Below are 12,454 nucleotides of genomic sequence, written 5' to 3' on the forward strand. Positions count from 1 at the left end.
GATGACTTTACCACTTCGGAGGGTGGTAATGGCATGGATTTGATCGGGTGAGGTTTCAGTGCAGGATGTTGTGCCTGCTTGAAATATCCTCTTTGGATTTTGTTGGGGTTGGCTAGGAAGTTTACCCTTTTCTCTCTCACACATTTGATCCATCTTTTGATCAAGATTTTTCTGACTTTGCATCAAACTCTGGAACATTTCCTCTAGGGTGGATAATCTCTTGTCGGTATTGTGTTGAGGATATGATTGTTGTTGAGAGTTTGATTGTTGTTGAGGGTTTCTCGGGTGTTGATAACCTTGATTGTTCTGATATCCCTGATTGTTTTGATAGCTCTGATTAGGTTGAGATGGTCCTCCCTGAGTGGGTCCTTTTGACCATGAAAAGTTAGGGTGGTTTCTCCATCCTGGATTGTAGGTCTGTGAATAAGGGTTATGCTCTGGTTTTTGAAACATGGCATGTGCCTGTTCAAGCCTAGATTCCTGGACTGCAAGCAAATCGGGACAATTTTGGAATTGATGGTTGGGATCGTTACAAGCGGCACAAACAGACGAAGCGACATGTTCTCGGAGAGTAGTGGTGGAAGGTTTTGAATTTTTATGTAGTTCTAACTCTTCTAATCTCCTAACTATTGATGCCATGTTTGCTCTTCCCTCGAAATCCGCTTCAATCCTAAAAGCCTTTGCTTCGGATGTAGTCTTTCTGGTTTCACGGATGGATTCCCACTGTTGCGTCTTTTCAGCTACTTCAATCAAGAAGTCCCAAGACGCATCAGCAGTTTTATCTACGAATAGACCATTACACATCGACTCAACCGTTGTTCGGGTGGACACATCTAGACCCTCATACAAAATTTGCACAAGTCTCCATTTTTCAAAACCATGATGGGGACATTGGAGCAATAATTCATTGAATCTCTCCAGGTATCTAGCTAAGGTCTCACCTTCTAATTGCACAAAGCTATTCAGACTTTGACGAATTGTCGCAGTCTTGTGGTTCGGGAAAAACTTTTTGAAAAACTCCTTTATGAGGTCATCCCATGTCATGATGGATTGAGGCTGTAAAGCATAGAGCCAGGCCTTTGCCTTATCTTTCAGGGAGAAAGGAAAAAACCTTAACTTTAGGGTTTCGTCGGACATTTGAGTGAAACGCAGAGTTCCACAAATTTCCTCGAATTCTCTCACGTGGTGGTACGGGTTTTCATTCTCAACACCTCTAATAATAGGAAGCATCTGTATTGTGCTTGATTTCAGCTCATAATGGCCATTAGCCTCGGGTAGCACAATACAAGAAGGTTGACTGGCTCTAGTTGGGTACATATAATCCTTGAGGGTACGGGGTTCTCCCATTGTTTCTGGTTGATCTGGACTGTCTCCCTCAGAACTTAGAATTTCGATAGGTTCGTCTGGGTTAATTCTAACAAGTCTGTTTGTTTGGTCTCTGTAGGTCACAATCATGTCCTAGTAGGTACCTTAACTAACATTTTAGTCAGAGCAATCGGAAACAGTTTTGGCCCACAAGGGTTACGAAGATTTGGTTTTGAATGGGTTTTGGTTTTAATAAGGGATTTTGTTTTTGGTTTAAAATTGGGCTTTGGAAAAGTTTTTGAACTAAACCTAGCATAAATTAGCACAACTCATAAAAGAAAATAAAAACAATAATAATAATTAAGACAAGCCCATAAAAGAAAAATAAAAATAAAAAAAATAATTACAGTCCCAAATATAAAAAAAATAAAAATAAATAAAAATTATTACAATCCCAAATAAATAATTAAATTAATTATTACAAGCCCGAATTTGAATTTAAATGAGGCCCAAGTGGGTTACTCATGGTTTAGGCTTACTTGGTTAAGGAGGGAAGCCCGGTTAGGCTTTTGTTCCCTTTAGTTGCACAACCCAGTTGGGCTTTAGGATCGTCCTAAGCAGCTCACGCTCAAGCCCAGCAGCAATTGAAGTGACTCAGCAACACAGGCCCAGCAGAATCTGCAGCGAAGCCCAGCAGAAAAGGCAAGCCCAGGAGCAGAAGTTGCAAGCCCAGCGAAATTGAGATTACTAAGCCCAGCTCAGTTGGTTCAAGCCCAGCAACAAAGGTTGGAACAGAGCCCAGCAGCAGAGGGTGCACAAGCCCGGCAGCAACAGAAATAGGCGAGCCCAGTTGACAGCTTCAGTTGGCAGCAGCAGGCTTTGGCAGAGAAGGCACCAGCAGCAGCAGCACAGCCAAGGTGGTACCTGCAATGATCACAGAGTGCAAAGATAGTCAGGCCAACCCTGCAATGATCACAGTGCAATCATTGCAGTGCAATGATTGCAGGCAAGTATGCAATGATCTGCTGCAATGATTGCAAGCAGAGGGTTGCAATGATAGTGAAGCAGGCCTGCAATGATTGCAAGGCAGAGATGCTAATGGAACTCAGCAGTGGCAACACCACTCCCCGGCAGCGGCGCCAAAAACTTGGTGTGCCAATGGAAAACACACAGAAACTTGCAAGTATACAAGGCCAAGTTTATAGAATAGAAGGAAAGCAGGGGAAAGTCCACAGGGAGTGGGAGCACTATAAGAGAAACCTAAGCTAACAATGGAGACAGTGAGCAAGACAAAGTAATATGGCATACAAAGTGGCAGAAGTAAAGAACCAAAGCAGCAAGGTAAAGCAAAGCAGCAAAGAAAACAACTAAGAACCAAGGCTTGGAAGCCAAGGGCAGAGGTGAGTTTGTGCACTGACTTCAGTGCACAATAGGCTTCAAAATGCAAGAACTAAGCAAAACAGTAAAGGAATGTAACTAAGCAGTGAATAAAAGCAGAGCAGGAATTGTAAATGACTGAAGAAAGGAATTGTGGCTAAGCTAAGGCTTAGATTCCACCTTGTGTCCTAATCAAATAGCATATTCCTAGGTTGAGTTGAGTCATATGCATACAATAGAAAGGAAAGAAAAACAGCTTGCTAACAGAAATACCCCTAGTATTGACTGTCTTTTGACAGCACAATCAATCACAAGCAATCATAGCACTGCTTTCTTCCCAATGCACAAGAAAAACAAGCATATGGCATCCTATCCTAGCAATCTACCATTTGACAGTGCACCAAGGCTTCATCACAGCCTTAGCTTGTTGCTAATTAGCTCATACTACACATGTTAACAGCATCAATATTCATCACATATGATAAATTAAACACAATAATCAACATTCAAGATAAAAATCAAAACATCACAACTTTTACTGTTAACTGCATAGATAAACTGAAATTTGGAATTGCATAAATTTTGTTTCAAGTTTCTACTGGCTAGTCCAGAGAGCATCCCCTTCCTTCTCTCACACAAAACATTACAAATATATACTCCCCCTATCAGAATTAGGGTTCCAACCCCTTTCCCCAAAAACAGAAAATTAGGTAAAATTGATTTACCTAATGTGTTGAGATACTCACTCCATCTCGTCGACCCACTCTCCAATTACTTCTTCTCGTTCATCTCATGCTCCAATTGTTGCTTTAACATCACTTATATCCCCAATTTCTCACCTAGGGTTTCAGTGAGAAGAGAGATGAGAAATTGGAGAAATTAGTGGTTGATAAAGAGATAGCACGTGATGGTGATGATGGGCTTAGGTTTAGGGTTGGTTTGGTGGCGTAGATGGTGGAGTGATTTGGGGAGAAGATGGTGGTGATGGAGACGGACATGGTGGTGGTACGGGTTCTGAAGGAAGAAGAGATGGAGAAGAAAGAAGAAAGGTGCGTTTGGTTGGGTATAGGGTGTTCGATACTTGGGTGTTAGGCGGGTTCAGCGAGGTTTGATGATCTGCGACAAGGAGCGATGGATGGGAAGATGGTAGGTGGATCCAACGGCGATACGGAGGTAAGCGTGGAGCGACCGTCGGATGAAGGGATGTAGCAAAACGGACGACCCAAGATGGAGATGGGCGTTGTGATGTAAAGCGGGGGCTTCGGAGTTTGATGTGCGATGATGGAGCGACCGTAGGATGCTGAAATGCTTCGATCTGACGGCTGAAATCCGAGACGGGCTTGGATATAGAAAATGGGTTTGGGTAAGGGTTTTGAGCCTTGGGTATGCCAAGCCCATATCTTCTTTAAGAACAATTCTTCCTCTTCAAGCCCACTTCTAGCCTTTTGGTCTTGTGCACGACATTCTTCGCGGCTTCCTTGCGTAATTCCTCCCGGCTTTTCATTACTTTTCTGCTCTATTCCGCTCCGCAATTCATCCAAACTTTATTTATTACCTAAAAATATAAAATTAAGTAAGAAAAATATTTATTCTTGAAAACAATGAAAATACAGAATATGGGATAAAATGTAGAATTAATGCACAAAAGATGAGTTAAATGCCAACAAAAAGGGATAAATATATGCAATATTTGGCACTCATCAGTCGTCCATTCGAATTTGTTTCCTTTTTTGAGAATGTTAAAAAAGTGCTTACATCTATCCGAGGACCTGGATATGAACCTCCCCAGCGCAGCCAGCGAACCATTGAGTTTCTGAACCTCTTTTAAATTCTTTGGGGATGGCATTCTTACGATGTCTTCAATTTTAGCGGGATCGACTTCAATGCCCCTCTTCGTCACCAAATATCCGAGGAACTTTCCGGAAGTGACACCAAAAGTGCACTTCTCTGGGTTTACCTTCATGTTGTGCACTCTCATTGCTTGGAAAATATCTTTTAGGTCTTGGTGATGATCTTTGCGCAGCTTGCTTTTAACGAGCATATCATCCACATATACTTCCAGCGTACTTCCGATCCATGGTTTGAAAATTGCATCAACCATTCTTTGGTAGGTTGCCCCTGCGTTTCGCAGTCCAAAGGGCATTCTTACATAGCAATAGAGGCCGTATGGTGTATAAAATATTGTATGTTGCTGATCTTCTTCTGCTAGGAATAATTGATTGTATCCAGAGTATCCATCCATGAATGACATTTCTTCGTATCCTTCAACTGCCTCGACAAGTTGGTCAATGCTTGGCAGTGGATAGCTATCTTTAGGGCAAGCCTTATTGAGGTTGGTGAAGTCGATGCATATCCTTACTCCGCCATTTTTCTTCGGTACGATGACCATGTTATAGATCCATGTTGGGTACTTAACTTCTTTGATGAATCCTGCGTCCAGTAGTTTGTGGAGTTCCACTTCAACTGCTCGATGGTATTCTGGAGCTACTTTGCGCATCTTCTGCCTAAAAGGGGGGGGGGGGGGGGTACCTGGTTTTATTCGAAATTCGTGATGAACTAACTTTGGGTCAATTCCCGGCATGTCCCCCAATTTCCAAGCAAAGATGTCCGCATATTCCTTTAGAAGTTCGATTAGCGCGGCTTCTCTTTCTTCATCCATCAAGGTGCATATTCTGATAATCTTCGGGTTTCCCTCAGTACCTATGTTGACTTCTTTAGCTGCTTCGACAGGTGTAAACGTGGGTTTTGGTTCCCCCAAGAGAGGAACATTCTTTGATTGCTATTTGGTGGGCTCTCCGTCTTCTTTTGTCGCGGAGGTGCTTGCTTCTGCGCTGCCAGTGGTGCTTACGTTCAGAAGGATTTTTCCGGAGATTTCTTCCAGATATGTATCTATGGTTATCTCCTTATTTTTGGCTCTTCGGGACTGGTGCTTTTCTTCCCGCTCATTGTTGATCTGATTCTGTAAGGTCTGACATTCCCGCGCAGTTACTTGGTCTCCTTTAATTTCCATGACTCCACGGGGTGTTGGGAATCTGCGGTATTGATGGTAGGTTGCCGCTACTCCCTTGAACTTGTGAACCCATCTTCTTCCGATGATGGCGTTGTAAGGTGAAGGTGCATCTACGACGCTGAATCGAGTGTCCACTTTCATAGGCCCTGCGTCTACTTGTAAGACAATGTCCCCTAGGGGCTTTGTAGCTGCGCCGTTGAATCCGTAGATGGTGTAGTAAGATGACAGCAGTTGCTCGTCGTTGAGTTCCATACGTTTGAACGTGTCATAGAACAGGACGTTGACTGAGCTTCCTCCATTGATGAGAATTTTCTTGACATTGCACCCTGCTATTGGGAGTGTGAGGACTAGAGGATTATTATGGTCTTTCATGTCTTCTTACACATCGTTTGCATCGAAAGTCATGGGCGCGTCCATCCATTGTTCGTGCTCGTTTACCTCTTTCTCATCGATCTTATAAAGCTCACAATAATCTTCGAATTGTTTTCTCAATCTCTTCCCAATCTGGGCGGTTAGGGATGGTCCTTTAATCTCTGAACATGAAATTTTGTTGAGGGTGTGGTTGCCTTCTGGTAATTGAACCTGCTTGCCTCTCTTGGTTCTATCTTCGTTATCAATCTTCTGTATATATTGCTTCAGGTCTCCTGCATCGATTAGTTTTTGAATCATTATCTTGAGATTTTTGCACTTTTCTGTTTGATGACCGTTGAAACAGTGGTATTCAGTATTCATTGGATTTTTCTGATCTAGGAGGCTGCTTTCCCTTGGACCATGGCCAATCGAAGTTCTCCCTCCCTTTGATCTCTCTCAGGATGCGCGAATAACTGGTATTCAACTTGGTATAGATTTGATCTTCAAATTTTCAATCACCTCTTCGTCTATCATCCCTTCGTTCTTTCCTTTCTTCGTTGGGACGTTCTTCTGTGATTCCTCTTTTGGACCCGCTGGCTTGATCCACGGAATTTGTGCGTGTGGGACGTTGAGTATGAGCTCTGGGATTTTCACGCTGAATTTCTTCTAACCTTGCATGCCTTTCTATGATTATCCGGAGATCTCCTTCGGAGGTATGGATGGTTCCGTGGATCTCGACAAATAAAGGACTCATTCTGTCCATCCCCCATTTGTAGCAGTTGATACTAACCACGGGATCTACGTTGCCAATAGCTTGGAAAATCTTGTGCCATCTATTAGTATATTCTCTGATGGTCTCTTTGTATTTCATCTCCAGCGAGAATAGTTTGTCCATGCCGGTATTGACAACCTTGTTGTACATGTATGTTGCTAGAAATTTTTCTGTGAGTTGGTCGTAGGAGTCGATGGAGTTCGATGGAAAGTTATCAAACCATGACAACGCGGACCCTTTTAAACTTGATGGGAAGTATCTGCACAGTATGGAGTCTTCATTATCCCAACGGGCCATCATTCGATTATAATATCGAAGATGAGCCGCAGGATCAGTTGATCCGTCATAGCAATCGAAAGCAGGAACCGAACACTTTTGCGGTATGGAAGCCCTGGCCAAGTGTGGTGTCAGCGGGGTAGTGTTTGCTTCCTTCATCACTTGCTCTAGCCTTACGCCTCCCTGCCTAGTCTTTAGATCCTTGATTTCTGCCAGCATCTCAGCACGCAGACTTTCCATTGCGATCTGGTGTTCCTCATGAATGGTAGATTTTGCTCGGGATTGTAATCAGGGTCTGATCTTTGGCTGCTCCTTGCTCCTCTTCGATTCAATGGAAGTGGGTTGTTTGCGATCACCATTCTTCTATCTTGATTAGGTGCCACAGCCTTGGAGTTGGCTTCGTCGCGTTGGTTTTCTACCTCTGCGCTATGAATGATTCTTTCCTTTAGTGTTTGGTTCTTTTGTGCTAATATCGCCACAGCATCTGCGTATGCCTTCTGGTTCTTCCTTAATTCTGCCAGCTCGGCCATCATCTGAGCGGAATAATTTGACCCTTGATTTGGTGTTCCTGCCCGCAATTGCTCATCAGCGGCTATGGTTTGTTCCTCATCCACGATCTTTACTACTGGTCCTGGTGGGTCTAACTGTACACCTTGGGACCTTGATGGTTGTTGTGAGGGTTGGCCTGCTATTATAAGCGGTTGCTTTGCTGGAAAGGGTATGTTCTGTTCGTTGGTTAAGGGCATCCCATAGAGGGGTTGTTGTATTCCTGAATCTGCCACGACTTCCTGATGTTTCCTGTAGTTGAGCATTGGTTACTCTGGAAGCTCCAACTTTGGATCCGCCAGCTCTTGAAGCTCCTGCTTTGGCTGCCGCGACATTTACTGCGTTTGCTGCGATGATGTTGGCATTGATGGGGGCCATACTTTCTGCATTATCCTGCGCCCTATCCGCTGTCTTTAGCTTTTCACCTCTCTGCTTACTCCTAGTTACTACTGGGGTTGTCCTTGGCATCTCTTTTGAAGGAGCTTTAGCCTTCCCGACATCTTTGCTACTCTCCATATTTTAATATTTTCCTGAAAGAGAGAGAAAAAATCACGAAGACAAAGGGCCCCACGTGATATCTATTAGCGTTTTGAGTCCTCAAAGGTGTAAAATCTTGAAAATACTTAAGGCGTCCATCTGTGTATATGACCGCAGATTTGTTCGAAGTTTTGATTTTCAAAGACCTAAAAACTTAGAAAATGCATGAAGAATCAGATCTACTTAGATAAATGCGGATCTGTTCATAATTTTGATTTTCAAAGACGTGAAAACTTAGAAAATGCATGAAGAATCAGATCTACTTAGATAAACGCGGATCTGTTAAAAATTTTGGTTTTTGAAATCATGAACGGAAAAACCGTAGTGTTCCATACATCGTTATTTTCAGTAAACGAAGCCTGAAACAAGTCACAGGAGAAGATAAATCTTTTACCGGGATGAAGATCCCTGTTTCTAGCGCCAGATTGTGAACACAAAGATCTGGTGCGCGCAGACTCATGACAATACAGTAAATAATCTGCGCCTGAGGGGAATGGATAGGTTATGTCGAATCCTTGACTCAGAGTTCTAATATTCTTCCTCGTCTCATCAACTACAATCATTGTTCTTGGCTCATACAATAAGATAAATAGTGGATGGAATATAAAGTGTACGAACATGATATACCATAAGTATCGAATTGAACATATAAAGTATAAATGCATGAATATAGATGAAATGATTAACTTATATGATTCATCACTCAGATCTCTGTCTACGGGTTTGGGTTTTCATTATATATATGAAGGTTACAGAAATAGTCGAATGACTTTGAGACCAATATAAGCTCGCGTAGCAGGAGGAACTTCAATTAAACTTTCTCTATCTCTCTGTCTCTCTCCTACTCTCCTCTCAATGTTTTTTTTGGCCTCCTCCTTCACTTGGGAGAGAGGGGTATTTATAGGGAGGTTACGTGGGGTCCATTTCTGAATCCCGTTATAACCTTATCCTCTTGTGTTTTTTGCCACTCACGCAGAAGTATTCGTGTTCTCGGCTGCATCTGCGTGTTCTGTTTGGATACGCAGTATTATCTGCGCTTCCAATACAGGCTGACTGACACGTATGCTGTTTGAGGGTATTTAATGCGGGTAGTTGAGATGTCTGTCCGCGGTAGACAGCTGTCCTATGCCCCTGTCTTGTCTGCGTCAGTCTGACTATCCCCAGCCGTAGATCTTAGATCTTTTTAGGGATAAGATAAAGTGACTCTTGGCTGTCCACGCGTGATATCATATCTTGATGCCCTTAGCCGCATGTCCTCCACGTGTGTCTTTGTGGGCACGTGGCGGAAGATGAAATGTGTACCTACAATTTGCCCCTTTTCCTCCTACTGGGCGGTTAGTCGAAGTGGGAAGAAAAAACGTGTTACCCTCTTCATCTTCTCTTTACTATTTTCCTAGATTTTAGGGCACGTTCTCCACTATTTGTAATAACTTCTTCTTGGGTAGTGGAAAAACGTATTACTCTCTTCATCTTCTCTTTATTATTTTCCTAGATTTTAGGGCACAATCCTCACTATTTTCAATAACTTCTTCTTGGACGGTTTTTATTTCTCTTTGCATATATATATGAGAAGGAATGTGAAAATTCTATAATCGTAAATTTCATTCCTTCTCTTTCCTCAGAAGTTTCATTCTTTGTTCTCTGCTTTTGTATCCTTATTATTAACTGCTGCTGCTGCTACTGTTGCTCCTCAAAGTTTTCTGCTACTGTTGTTCGTCGAGGTTTTCTGCTGCTGCTACTGTTGTTCGTCGAGGTTTTCTGCTGCTGCTACTGTTCGTCGAGGCTTTCTGTTTAATTTTTTGTTTATAGGTAGGTGGTTTTACTGTGTCTTGATTATATTTTGATGAACTGTTTCTATATGTGTTTGTGATGAAGAACATATAATATAAGTGTGTGTATGATTGCCCCTGTTCGTTATTAAAAACAGTAATGATTTCTTCCTTCGTATATGCTTGCCCCTATTTGTTATTTCCCCTTTTATTTAGGGTTTGTTCTTATTTTCCATCTGGTTCATGATTATGAAGAACTGGATGAAATTGGGTTTTTTTTATTACTGTTTTGTCTTCGCGGAAATCTGAAACTTGTTTGTGTACTACGCAGACATGGCTGGCCGTCCGCGGGTTTCTTATCAAACTCCACCGCCTAGTCCGCGTAGATCTCCTCCGCGTAGGGATCCTGATGTTTCTCCGCCTGGTGGAGGTTCGTCTAAATCTTCGCAAGGTGATGCCCGCGTTCATAGGGTTTCGTCTTCTTCTGGTCAGAGGCACTTATCTTCTAAGAAGGGTGAGTCGCATAGAGGGAATACGCAGAAGGGGGACCGGCCAAAAGAGGCTCCTGGATCCCGGTATGCTGTTTCTCGTCCCTTAGTTAATCCGCGTGATGATCCTAAGAGAACGCGGGATTTCCTACCTCTTCGGTCAGTGGCGCCTCCTTCCGCGTCTCATCAACATCCTCTACCTCCCCCTACAGTGTCTCAACCCAAGAGGAGGTCTTCGAAAGAAGTGGTTTTGAAGACTGATGTATCTAAGGTTCGTCCTAAGAGGAAAGCTTCCGAGAGAAACCCTTCGAAGGGTTCTGCGCCTGATCCCGTGGAGGAGGAAGATATTTCTCAGGAAATACGTAGCGTCGTTGTTGGGGAGAAGAAAGTGACCTTCAAACATATTAATCTGGAGGTTTTCAAGGAAAAGCATGGTCTTCAGCTATTCGATGTTCGTTTTTACGCTGCTGATCATGATATTACTTATGAGATGATATCGACATATAAGTTTGATGAACTTCATCTGCTGACCACGGTGGGGGCCTTTGAAGCGGGTCGTATGTTGCATTTTTACAAGTCCGGGGATTCTTTTTATTATGATGTGCTGGCTGGTCGAGAGGGTTCTTCGAAGAACACACACCGTCGCTCTATTTCCCAACTTCATGGGAATTATCTTCGTGCACTGAGGGAGTGTTATCTTGGGAGCAAAGGAGAGACAATGATGACTCTTTATGTTCCAAATCCTGAGGAAAGGGAGTGGTATACGCCTGAGAATTTTAACAAGTCTTTCGGCGACTATGTTAACAGTAGGAATCGTAAACCGTGGAGTGTGACTCTTCGGAATATTGCCGCTCCTCGTGGTGAGATCCGCCTTCTGAGTGAAGTAAGTGGTGCTAAGGTGAAGTACGTCCCGGGTACAGAGAATTCTACTAACAAACTGGTGTTTCCTACTCGTGAGCGGATCAAGCGTGATCATGACTATGAATGGCACGCAATTGTTATTGAGGTTGTTGGTCCCTGGGCTTGGGGGTGGGTTCCAGGTCCGCAAGGATGACGTCCTACCGCAGATAGCCAGATACGCGCGGCTCCTCCTGCTCGTTATGGGAATTTTCCGTCCTTGGCATTTGAATTTTTAGGGCATGAATTTCCAATATGCCCTCGATGTTGTTGATGGAGATGACGAAGAGAGTTCCGATGCTGATCTTCAGGCGAAGAATGCTGCGCTTGTCAAGGTAAGATTTCCATATGCCTTGTCCTTTAGTTGAGGCAGTTTTAATTCTTTTCAAAGTCAGGGATTTTTATTCTTGTGCCTTGTCTTTTTAGTTGTCGAAGAAGAGGAGGATAAATCCCAAGCAGTCCACCACCGCAACAATCGAGGAGGCGGAGGTTTATGAAGAAGTTAACAGTCCTGTGATTGAGCTTGGAGAGGATGAAGATATGTCTGATATGGAAGAGTGTACTGATACATCCCCTCCATGTCATGATGATGAAGAATTTGTTGAAGGGAATACTACCGCTGGTGGCAGCGGTATTGGTGGTGAAATTAATCCCGCAGGTTGTCATGATGCTGGTGCTGAAGCTAATCCCGCGGGTTGCAGTGATGCTGGTGATGATAACACTGGCCTTGGTGATGAGGGTGTGGTGAAATTCCTGCTATGTCTCAAGAGTTTTCCTTTGGTCGGATTTATTCTGCGGAGGATAGTTTTGACATAAACACTGCCCTGGGCCTGGCGTCTGAGTTCAACCTGCTTTCCCCAAACGATGATTGGGATGGTCGTGGTAACTCTAGCAAGGCGGATGGAAAGGACAAGGGAGTCGTGGATGCTAGTGATAGTGATAGTGATAGTGATGCATGCAGACCTTACCTTACCTGCAAAGACCACCTGGTCCTCTGGGTATTAACTTTTGGTTTCTTTCATACTTGCAACATTTATTTATAGGTAATTGCAGGATAGTAAGTAAGAGCGTCCACAGTGGTGCGAGTATAACCAAAGACCAAAGACTAAAAAAAAAGACCAAATTT

Source organism: Papaver somniferum, unplaced genomic scaffold (genome assembly GCF_003573695.1).
Source record: "Papaver somniferum cultivar HN1 unplaced genomic scaffold, ASM357369v1 unplaced-scaffold_137, whole genome shotgun sequence".
Lineage (NCBI taxonomy): Eukaryota > Viridiplantae > Streptophyta > Magnoliopsida > Ranunculales > Papaveraceae > Papaver > Papaver somniferum.